General features: G+C 42.7%; 1 pseudogene; it reads left to right on the top strand.

The window, feature by feature from the left end:
• The first annotated feature begins 1201 nt into the window (after window positions 1-1201).
• On the top strand, window positions 1202-12052 carry LOC144580227 (recombining binding protein suppressor of hairless pseudogene; annotated as a pseudogene).

The following is a 12052-nucleotide window of genomic DNA, read 5'->3' as shown; positions in this document are numbered from 1 at the left end:
GTCCTCTTTCCATGAAGCTACTGCCATCTACAAACCACATGTCTGCAGGATTAGGAAGCAGTTCACTTTGCAAATCCTTTCTGCCATAACATATTTCCTCTATGGTGGCAGAGGAGTTGGAGATTACGGGATCCGGCTGATGGGCATTAGGGTAGCAGGTTTAAGCATTTGGTATGTATGCACATGAATGCTGAGTGTTCACTGGTAGGGCCTGCTACTGCACATTCTGCTATGTGTGAACCAATAATGCCCCTTAGCCTCTAATGTACTTTTCACTTGGGGGTGCACCTGAAATCTTGGCCCAGTGTAAGACTTTTGGCTTCCTGGATAAACATACAAGTGGCAGCCACTGCTCTAAGGCAGGAGGACCACTCCATATCCACAATGTCAAGTTGTTTTGAGAAGTAAGCCACTATCCTTTTCTTGGGTCCTTGTATCTGGGTCAGTACTTGGAGTGCTAGTCCCTGTCTTTCATGAATGTAGAGATCAAAAACTCTAAGTTGAGAAGCCTTAAGGCTAGAGCCTCTTAGGAGCTTTCAAAGCTTCCAGGAGGCCTGATTACATTACTCATCCCACTTAAAAAGGTCAGAGTTGGCCTCTTGGAGTTTGTCAGAAAGTGACTTTGCTGCAAGTCTAAAATTTGGGATCCAGATATGACTGAATCCTATCATACCCGAGCATTCTCAACATTTTTTGGTTTCCAGGAGGAGCCAGGTGGCCAACAGCCTGTTTCTGGCCCTAGGGAAGCCTTTGCTGCCCCTGAGAAATAAATACCCCCAATAGTGGACCATCTCTTTTGAAATCTGGGCCTTTTTCTTTATGTATACATATATGTGTGTATATATATGTATGTGTATATGTGTGTGTGTATATATATCTTCCCAACAAGTTCCCTTCTCTTTGTCCACTGCCTTGACAGCAGATGTATCAAGACAGGGGAATTGCAACAGAGAAAGAGTAATTCTTGCAGAGCCAGATGGGCAGGAGACTGGAGTTTTATTATTGCTTAAATCAGTCTCCAGGAGCAGTTGGGGATCAGAGTTTTTAAGGATAATATGGCAGGTAGGGGCTCAGGAAGTGGGGAGTGCTGATTGGTCAGGTTGGAGATGGAGGGGGTCAAAGTGAGGCTTTCTTGCTGTCTTCTGTTCCAGGATGGAATTGCAGAACTGGTTGAGTGGCATTACCTGTTTGGGTCGTGCTGATGGCAGGAGTGGCCCATCTGGAGAGGCTGCTGCCAAGATGCCAGCTGCAGCAGGCACAGCACCATGGGGCTGCATGCTCTGTGGAGCAGGTGAGAGTGGGGAATAGGTAGGAGCTCTGTCCCTTCTGAGTTGGTGTGGAGGGAGCCCTGCACTCCCAGGTGCAATGGCAGCTGCCCAGCCACAGCTGTAGACCCGGGCATCCCTGACCTCTCTGGGGCCTGGGAAGCCTATATTGGACCAAATATTATGTTATATTTTGTGTATTTATTTTTTAATCCATACAAATCCAAGCTAGATTTTCTTACTGCTTTAGTTGCTTTGCCTGTTTATTAATCTCATTATGTAGTACATATTTTGGAAGTTGCCTTAATAGTTTTTAGAGGAAAACAGGATAAAAATAAATATGTAGAATATGACAGTTTTTCTTATATGTATATGTTATGGTATAAAAGAGCACTAAATAAAATGCTCAGTATAGTGGCTAGGGAGATAATTATAGTTAGGATCTTGGGCCAGGAGGGGTGGCTCACTCCTGTAATCTCAGCACTGTGCAAGACCAAGGTGGGTGGATCACCTGAGGTCAGGAGTTCGAGACCAGCCTGGCCAACATAGTGAAACTCTGTCTCCACTAAAAATACAAAAATTAGCCAGGTGTGGTGGCAGATGCCTGTAATCCCAGCTACTCAGGAGGCTGAGGTGGGAGAATCACTTGAACCCAGCAGGAGGTTGCAGTGAGCAGAGACCATGCTACTGCACTCCAGCCTGTGTGACAGAGTGAGACTCTGTCGAGTGAGAGAGAAAGAGAGAGAGAGAGAAAGAAAGAAAGAAATATTTTTGAAGAAATTGAGATTATAAAAATATATTTCAGAAAAGGATGCAGCAAATATCTTTTGAAAATGCAAGGGCAGAGGTATATCTGGCAGAAGTAATGACATGAGACATTTACTACAATATCATTTCTACTTATGCTCCTATAGTTTACTAAAGGCAATTATTGTTTCATTGGAAATGTAATTAATGAAATTTATCCTCAGTACCATAGATTGGGAGCCATGAGGCTGGCTCTGGGCTGATTGTGGTTGGACTCACTCGGGAACTGGCTTGGCTGGTCTCTTTTAAATAACTGCTGCTGGCTACTGCCAGGAGTTGCAGGATGTGAGGAAAGGGCACTGACTGGCACAGCTGATCCATTAATAGTCGTTTAATAGCACTGCAGTTGCTTGTGATGCATGCCTGTGATTCTAAGTTTGTAGTCTTTCTTTTGTGAGGGGTCTCCATCTCAGCTCACTGCAATCTCCACCTCCTGGGTTCAAGCAATTCTCCTGCCTCAGCCTCCTGAGTAGCTGGGATTTTAGGCATGAGCCACCATGCCCAGCTAATTTTTGTATTTTTAGTAGAGACGGCATTTCACCATGTTGGCCGGGATGGTCTCCATCTCCTGATCCTCCCACCTCAGCCTTCCAAAGTGCTGGGATTACAGGAGTGAGCCAACATGCCCGGCCTGATAGAGGTTTTTGACAGAACAGGAGCATCACCATCATGGAGAAGCACTGCCATTCTAATGTTCCTCTTCATCAAAAACCGCTTAAATCCAAAGGGCATCAGCCTAGTAGCTAAGATCAGCATGATCATAAACCACAAATGACATCTCCAACCAGAGACATTCCAATCCTAAGATAAATCCCTCCATGACCAGAGACATGCCAGCCCCCAGACAAATTCCCCTCCAGCTGGAGAGATGCCAGTCCCAAGATAACCTCCCATCTGACCAGAGACATTTCAGTCTGCCATAAACTTCTCCCCCACACAGAAACATTCCAAGCCTGTGATAAACTCTCTCACCAATAAATACTCTTAATCTGTTCCTGACTGAAATTGGCCAGAAGCAACTCTCATGTTTATTCTCCAAAATAAACCTGCCTCTGTTGAGCTGCTTTTTCTGTTTCTTTCCTCTTTCTTTAACTCTTACCATTTTGATCTATCACAATGTCTTCTTCCCACCTGAATCCATGTATTTGCTGAAAAACCTAGGCCACTTGCCTGTAGAATTTCTCACATTTGTGTTTGGCTTAGTGCATCCTTATGGTATAATTTAACATGTATTTCAATTAAACTGACAGAACAAGAGGTATGATCAGATTTAAGTTATTTTACATTCATATCTTTTTGGCAAGATTACTTCAAAGGTGGTGCAGTGTACTTCCAACTGAATCATATTCAGAGGCATGTAACATTGGATTTTCTTTCTCTTATTTGACTTCTTAATTTTGGTTTTTCTGTTACATAAAAATTAGTATTTTATCGTGGTCTGTGATTACTAATCATTTAAGAGTTTATGGGAATGTAAGTTTCCTGCTCCTGCTTTGCTGTCTACCATGCATAAAAGCTCCCTGTAGACTTCTCAGAAGCAGATGCTGCCATGCATCCTATACAGCCTGCAGAATCTTACTGAAATTATGAGACTATCATTCAAACAGAAGCACTATAGTTCTTCAGAACCATTATGATCTCAACATGAAAGAAGAATGATGAAAGGGTTCCAAGCTGTGACTCACCTGAACATGTTCTTTAAGTACCGTGGCATCGATTAAAAGAAAATTTTAGGTTGGGCACAGTGGCTCACAACTGTAATCCCAGCCTCCCAAAGGAGGCCGAGGTGGGTGGATCACAAGGTCAAGAGATTGAGACCATCCTGGCCAATACGGTGAAACCAGTCTCTACTAAAAATACAAAAATTAGCTGGGCATTGTTGTGCATGCATGTAGTTTCAGCTACTTGAGAGGCTGAGGCAGGAGAATTGCTTGGACCAAGGAGGTGGAGGTTGCAGTGAGCCGAGAATTTGCCACTGCACCCCAGCCTGGCGCCTGGTGACAGAGTGAGACTGTGTCTCAAAAAAAAAAAAAAAAAAAGGAAATTTGATGAGTGGCGTCCACCTAAACAATTTGCTAGGGAAGCTATGTGAAATTATTTAAAAGCATGAGGGGATCTAACAGTACTTATTCTTCATCCAAAAATTTCACAAGTCATATGGAAATGAAAAAAGGTTTTTCTTCCCCTTCTCCTTCTGTATATCTCATGGGCAATGGATGAAAGAAAAAAAAAGGGGGGAGGACTCAAGATGGTGCTGTGAGAACAACCCAGGATTGAAGCTTTCACTGAATGCGCGGAGAGGGTGAGTCAGGGACGCATTTCCAGATGTATCTTAGTTGCCCACAGAACGGGGAAACTCCAAGGTATAAAAGAGATGTGGGACACCAGGCAGAGGTCTCGGCTGGTGTAGCTGGCAGCTGGTGTGGCTCCAGCCCGCGCCGGAGTGCAGAGGCACTCCACAGTGCTCCATACAAAAGTGCACTGTTACGGGTGCCCTGTTGAACCGGCAAACTGAGACCTGAGAGGGCTGAACTTGAGACTGAATGGGACTTGGGCAGTGAGCCAGCCCAGGAAATCCCAGGGACAAAGCGTTTAGGCTAGCGCAGTGCGACAAACAAAACGGTGATTCCAAATGCTCCCGGTGAGGAGGTTTTCTTAAAGGGCAGCTCCACGGGGGAATGTCATCTGCCATTACCGAGGCATTCAGCCCCCACTGAGGTACATGCCCATTGCCGACATAGCCTGCCATTGCTGAAACAACCCGGTACAACAGAGAGACTCCACTGCAGGGCGTAGCCCATGGCAACAGGGCAGAGACTGCAGCAGAAGGGCAGAGCCTGCAGCAACAGGGCAAACCTCACACCAGCAGCGCAGAGCCTCGGCAGGCAAACAGTGACTTGACTGCCTCCTAGCTGGGCAGGACAGCGAGGGGGTCACTCACAAGGAAAGCCTCGATGCCCCCCCTTCAGACAGAACATCTGAGAAAAAAGGGTTATTTTCAGCCTAACAGCCCTGAATGAACAACAGAGCTCACAGCTCAGCACTTGAGCTCCTACAAAGTACAGACTGTCTCCTCAAGCAGCTCCCTGACCCCTCTATATCCAAAAGACTGACATTTGGCAGGCATCATTCTGGGACAAAGATAGCAGAAAAAGAAACTGGTAGGATCCCTCACTTTTCCACAGCTGCTATAGGTGCACCCCAGAAAAGCAGGGCCTGGAGTGGACCTCAGCAGCCATACAGCGAAGGGGCTAGACTGGTAGAAGGAAAACCAAGTAACAGAAATACTTCATCACCAACAATCTGGGTGTCCATTCAGAGACCCAATTGAAAGTCAGCAACTACACAGACCACAGGTGAATAAATCCACAAAGATGGGAAGAAACCAGTGCAAAAAGGAGAAAAACACCTGAAACCAGAACACCTCGCCTCCTAGAAAGGACCAAAACTCCTCACCAGCAAGGGAACAAAGCTGGACGGAGAATGACTGTGATGAAATGATGGAATTAGACTTCAGAAGGTGGATAATGAGAAACTTTTCTGAGCTAAAAGAACATGTATCAAATCAATGCAAAGAAACTAAGAACCTTGAAAAAAGATATGAACAAAGATTTGAGGACATGATAACAAGAATGGATAACTTAGAGAGGAATATGAATGGATTAAAGGAGCTGAAAAACACAATACGAGAACTTCGTGGAGCATGCACAAGTTTCAATAGCCAAATTGACCAAGCAGAAGAAAGAATATTTGAAGTCGAAGATCAACTCAATGAAATAAAACGAGAAACCAAGATTAGAGAAAAAAGTGCAAAAAGGAATGAACAAAGTCTCCAAGAAATGTGGGACTATGTGAAAAGACCTAACCTACATTTGATAGGTGTACCAGAAGGGGACGAAGAGAATGAATCCAAGCTGGAAAATACTCTTCAGGACATCATTCAGGAAAATTTCCCCCACCTAGCAAGACAGGCCAACACTCAAATGCAGAAAATACAGAGAACACCACAAAGATATTCCACAAGAAGAGCAACCCCAAGGCACATAATCATCAGATTCAACAAGGTTGAAATAAAGGAGAAAATACTAAGGGCAGCCAGAGAGAAAGGTCGGGTCACCCACAAAGGGAAGCCCATCAGACTCATAGCAGATCTCTCGGCAGAAACACTACAAGCCAGAAGAGAGTGGGGGCCAATATTCAACATTCTTAAAGAAAAGAACTTTCAACCCAGAATTTCATATCCAGCCAAACTGAGCTTCAGAAGTGAAGGAAAAATAAAATCCTTTGCGAACAAGCAAGTACTCAGAGATTTTGTCACCACCGGGCCTGCTTTACTAGAGCTCCTGAAAGAGGCACTACACATAGAAAGGAACAACCAACACCAGCCATTCCAAAATCACACCAAATGCTAAAGAGCATCAACATAATGAAGAATCTCCAACAACTAAAGGGCAAAACAGCCTCTTAGCATCAAAATGGCAGTATCAAATTCACACATAAAACAATATTAACCCTAAATGTAAATGGACTAAATACAACAATCAAAAGACACAGACTGGCAAATTGGATAAAAATTCAAAACCCATCAGTGTGCTGTATCCAGGAAACCCATCTCACATGCAAGGATACACAAAAACTCAAAATAAAGGAATGGAGGAAGATTTACCAAGCAAATGGAGAGCAAGAAAAAGCAGGAGTTGCAATCCTCATCTCTGATAAAATAGACTTTAAAGCAACAAAGATCAAAAGAGACAAAGAAGGCCATTACATAATGGTAAAAGGATCGATACAACAAGAAGAGCGAACGATCCTAATAATATATGGACCCAATGCAGGAGCACCCAGATACATAAGGCAAGTTCTTAACGACTTACAAAGAGACTTAGACTCCCACACAATCATAGTGGGAGACTTTAACACTCCACTGTCAATATTAGACAGATCAACCAGACAGAAAATCAACAAGGATATCCAGGGCTTGAACTCAGACCTGGAGCAAGCAAACCTGATAGACATTTACAGAACTCTCCACCCCAAATCCACAGAATACACATTCTTCTCAGCACCACATCACACCTACTCTAAAATTGACCACATAATTGGAAGTAAAGCACTGCTCAGCAAATGCAAAACAACTGAAATCATAACAAACAGCCTCTCAGACCATAGTGCAATCAAGTTAGAACTCAGAATACAGAAACCAACCCAGAACCGCACAGCTTTATGGAAACTGAACAACTGGCTCTTGAATGTTGACTGGGTAAACAATGAAATGAAGGCAGAAATAAAGAAGTTCTTCGAAACCAATGAGAATGAAGACACAACATGCCAGAATCTCTGGGACACATTTAAAGCAGTCTCTAGAGGAAAGTATATAGCAATGAGTGCCCATATGAGGAGAGAGAATAGAGAGATCCAAAATTGACACCCTATCATCAAATTGAAAGAGCTAGATGAGCAACATCAAAAAAACTCAAAACCCAGCAGAAGACAAGAAATAACTAAGATCAGAGCTGAGCTGAAGGAGATTGAGACACGAAAAACCCTTCAAAAATCAACAAATCCAAGAGCTGGTTTTTTGAAAAGATCAACACAATAGACAGACCACTAGCTAGACTGATTAAAAAGAAAAGAGAGAACAACCAAATAGATGCAATAAAAAATGATAAAGGGGAAATCACCACAGATTCCACAGAAATTCAAACCACCATCAGAGAATATTACAAACAACTCTATGCGCATATACTAGTAAACCTGGAACAAATGGATAAATTCCTGGACTCCTGTGTCCTCACAAGCATAAACCAGGAGGAAGCTGAAACTATGAATAGACCAATAACAAGGGCAGAAGTCGAGGCAGCAATTAAGAGCCTACCACACAAAAAAAGCCCAGGTCCAGACGGGTTCACAGCCGAATTCTACCAGACACACAAAGAGGAGCTGGTACCATTCCTTCTAAAACTATTCCAAATAATCCAAAAAGAGAAAATCCTTCCCAAATCATTTTATGAGACCAACATCATCCTGATACCAAAACCAGGCAGAGACCCAACAGGAAAAGAAAACTTCAGGCCAATATCCATGATGAACATAAATGCAAAAATCTTCAATAAAATATTGGCAAGCCGATTGCAACAGCAAATCAAAAAACTTATTCATCATGATCAAGTAGGATTCATCCCGGGGATGCAAGGCTGGTTCAACATACACAAGTGTGTCAACGTAATTCACCACATAAACAGAACCAAAAACAAAAACCACATGATTATCTCAATTGACGCAGAGAAGGCATTTGACAAAATTCAACAGCCCTTTATGCTAAAAACCCTCAATAAACTCGGTATTGATGGAACGTATCTCAAAGTAATAAAAGCTATTTATGACAAACCAACAGCCAATATCATACTTAATGGGCAAAAACTGGAAGCATTCCCTTTGAAATCCGGCACTAGACAAGGATGCCCTCTGTCACCACTCCTATTCAATATAGTTCTGGAAGTTCTAGCCACAGCAATCAGGCAAGAAAAAGAAATAAAGGGCATTGAAATAGGAAAGGTGGAAGCCAAATTGTCTCTATTTGCAGACGACACAATAGTATACCTAGAAGACCCCATCGCCTCAGCCCAAAAACTCCTGAAACTGATAAGCAACTTCAGCAAAGTCTCAGGATATAAAATCAATGTGAAAAAATCACAAGCATTTGTCTACACCAATAACAGACTTAAAGAGAGCCAAATCAAGAGCGAACTGCCATTCGCAATTGCTACAAAAAGAATAAAATACCTTGGAATACAACTCACAAGGAATGTAAGGGACCTCTTCAAGGAGAACTACAAACCACTGCTCAACGAAATCAGAGAGGACACAAACAGATGGAGAAATATTCCATGTTCATGGTTAGGAAGAATTAATATTATGAAAATGGCTATACTGCCCAAAGTAATTTACAGAATCAACGCTATCCCCATCAAGCTACCATTGACTTTCTTCACAGAACTGGAAAAAACCACCATGAACTTCATATGGAACCAAAAGAGAGCCCGCAGAGCCCACTCAATTCTAAGCAAAAAGAACACAGCGGAGGGCATCACACTACCGGATTTCAAACTATACTACAAAGCTACAGTAATCAAAACAGCATTGTACTGGTACCAAAACAGAGATATAGACCAATGGAACAAAACAGAGGCACTGGAGGCAACACAACATATCTACAACTACACAATCTTTGATAAACCTGACAAAAACAAGCAATGGGGAAAGGATTCCCTGTTTAACAAATGGTGTTGGGAAAACTGGCTAGCCATGTGCAGAAAGCAGAAACTGGACCCCTTTCTGACACCTTACACTAAAATTAACTCCAGATGGGTTAAAGACTTAAACATAAGACCGGCATGGTAAAAGCCCTAGAAGGAAATCTAGGCAAAACTATCCAGGACATAGGAGTAGGCAAGGACTTCATGAACAAAACACCAAAAGCATTGGCATCAAAAGCCAAAATAGACAAATGGGACCTAATCAAACTCCACAGCTTCTGCCCGGCAAAAGAAACAGTCACTAGAGTGAATCGGCAACCAACAGAATGGGAAAAAAGTTTTGCAGTTTACCCATCTGACAAAGGGCTGATATCCAGAATTTACAAAGAACTCAAACAGATTTACAGGAAAAAAAAAAACAAACAAGCCCATTCAAAAGTGGGCAAAGGATATGAACAGACACTTTACAAAAGAAGACATATATGAGGCCAACAATCATGAAAAAATGCTCATCGTCACTGGTCATCAGAGAGATGCAAATCAAAACCACATTGAGATACCATCTCACGCCAGTTAGAACGGTGATCATTAAAAAATCTGGAGACAACAGATGCTGGAGAGGATGTGGAGAAAAAGGAACACTTTTACACTGTTGGTGGGAGTGTAAATTAGTTCAACCATTGTGGAAGACAGTGTGGCGATTCCTCGAGGCCTTAGAAATAGAAATTCCATTTGACCCAGCAATCCCATTACTGGGTATATATCCAAAGGACTATAAATCGTTCTACTATAAGGACACATGTACACGAATGTTCATTGCAGCACTGTTTACAATAGCAAAGACCTGGAATCAACCCAAATGCCCATTGATAATAGACTGAATTGGAAAAATGTGGCACATATACACCATGGAATATTATGCGGCAATCAGAAATGATGAGTTTGTGTCATTTGTAGGGACATGGATGAATCTGGAGAACATCATTCTCAGCAAACTGACACAAGAACAGAAAATGAAACACCGCATATTCTCACTCATAGGTGGGTGATGAAAAATGAGAACGCATGGACACAGAGAGAAGAGTACTAAACACTGGGGTCTATTGGGGGGAAAAGGGGAGGGCCAGTGGGAGGGGGAGGTGGGGAGGGATAGCCTGGGGACAAATGCCAAATGTGGGTGAAGAGGAGAAAGGAAGCAAAACACACTGCCATGTGTGTACCTATGCAATTGTCTTGCATGTTCTGCTCATGTGCCCCAAAACCTAAAATGCAATAAAAAATTATTAAAAAAAAGAAAGAAAAAAAAAGAAGAAATGGAACGTGATGGTTTTTCTGAACAAGAGTCTCAACACTGTGCATTTATTGAGATAGGAATAGTGACCAAGAAATGCAGCAGCTAAATTTGGAAGGAGAGAACTATTGCACAGCCGAAACACTACATATCTGAATCAGACAAGTGAAAACACTTCTTGTTTTCTGTAATGATGTTCTATGGCAAGAGTGGTGACAATGGTGTGTTCTTCAGCAAGCAGATAAAAGTCATCTCCAAACCTTTCAAAAAAAAAGCAGCAATTCAAAAATGCTGACTTATGCATTACCTCAGGAACAAAGGTGGCTTTTCTTTTTGAGACAGAGTCTTGCTCTGTTGCAAGGCTGGAGTGCAGTGGCACAATCTCAGCTCACTGCAACCTCTGTTTCCTGGGCTCAAGCAATTCCCCTGCCTCTGCCTCCTGAGTAGCTGGGACTACAGATGCCTGCCCAGGTGGCTCTGTTTAATCGACTAAAATCCCAGACAGTTAGTACCAGATACTTGCATGTGGAAGGAGGTAATTTTCATGCCAGTTCACAGCAATGGGGAGCATTTTACATTCATCTCTTGGATGATGATGAATCAGAAGGAGAAGAATTCACAGTCTGAGATAGCTACATCCATTATGGAGAAACAGTCAAACTTGTGTGCTCAGTTACTGGCATGGCACTCCCAAGATTGATAATTAGGAAAGTTTATAGGCAGAACGCATTATTGGATGCAGATGATCCTGTGTCACAGCTCCATAAACATGCATTTTACCTTAGGGATACAGAAAGAGTGTACTTGTGCCTTTCTCAAGAGAGAATAATTCAATTTCAGGCTACTCCATGCCCAAAATAACCAAGTAAAGATGATAATTTATGGCACTTCATGGACAATCATTAGCACACATAAGGCAGAGTATATATTTCACAAAGGAATGGACCCTGTCCTTTCCCTGGTCATGCCTATGCCTGTCGTAGAGAGCCTTCAGTTGAATGGTGGTGGAGACATAGCAATGCTTGAATTTACAGGACAGAATTTCCCTCCAAATTTATGAGTGTGGTTTGGGGATGTAGAAGCTGAAACTATGTACAGGTGTGGAGGGAGTATGCTGTGTCCTTCCAGACATTTCTGTATCCTGAGAAGGCTGGAGATGGGTCCAGCAACCAGTCCAGCTTGCAGTAACTTTTGTCCAAAATGATGGATTTATTTATTCTGCCATCCTTACCTTTGCCTACACAGCAGAACCAGGGCTGCAGCCACACTGCAATGCAGCAGGAGCAATCCTTCCAGCCAGTTCAAGCCAGGTGCCCCCTCATGAATCAAATTCAAGCAGTGTGGGAAGTTATACAAACACCAGCACAAATTCAACCAGTGTCACATCATCCACAGCAACAGCGTCACCCTATCATCTTTTTGTTAGCACTTAA

This window comes from Callithrix jacchus, chromosome 18, assembly GCF_049354715.1.
Source record: "Callithrix jacchus isolate 240 chromosome 18, calJac240_pri, whole genome shotgun sequence".
NCBI lineage: Eukaryota > Metazoa > Chordata > Mammalia > Primates > Cebidae > Callithrix > Callithrix jacchus.
Note: the sequence above shows the minus strand (reverse complement) of the source record. Positions and strands in the feature narration are given on the sequence as shown.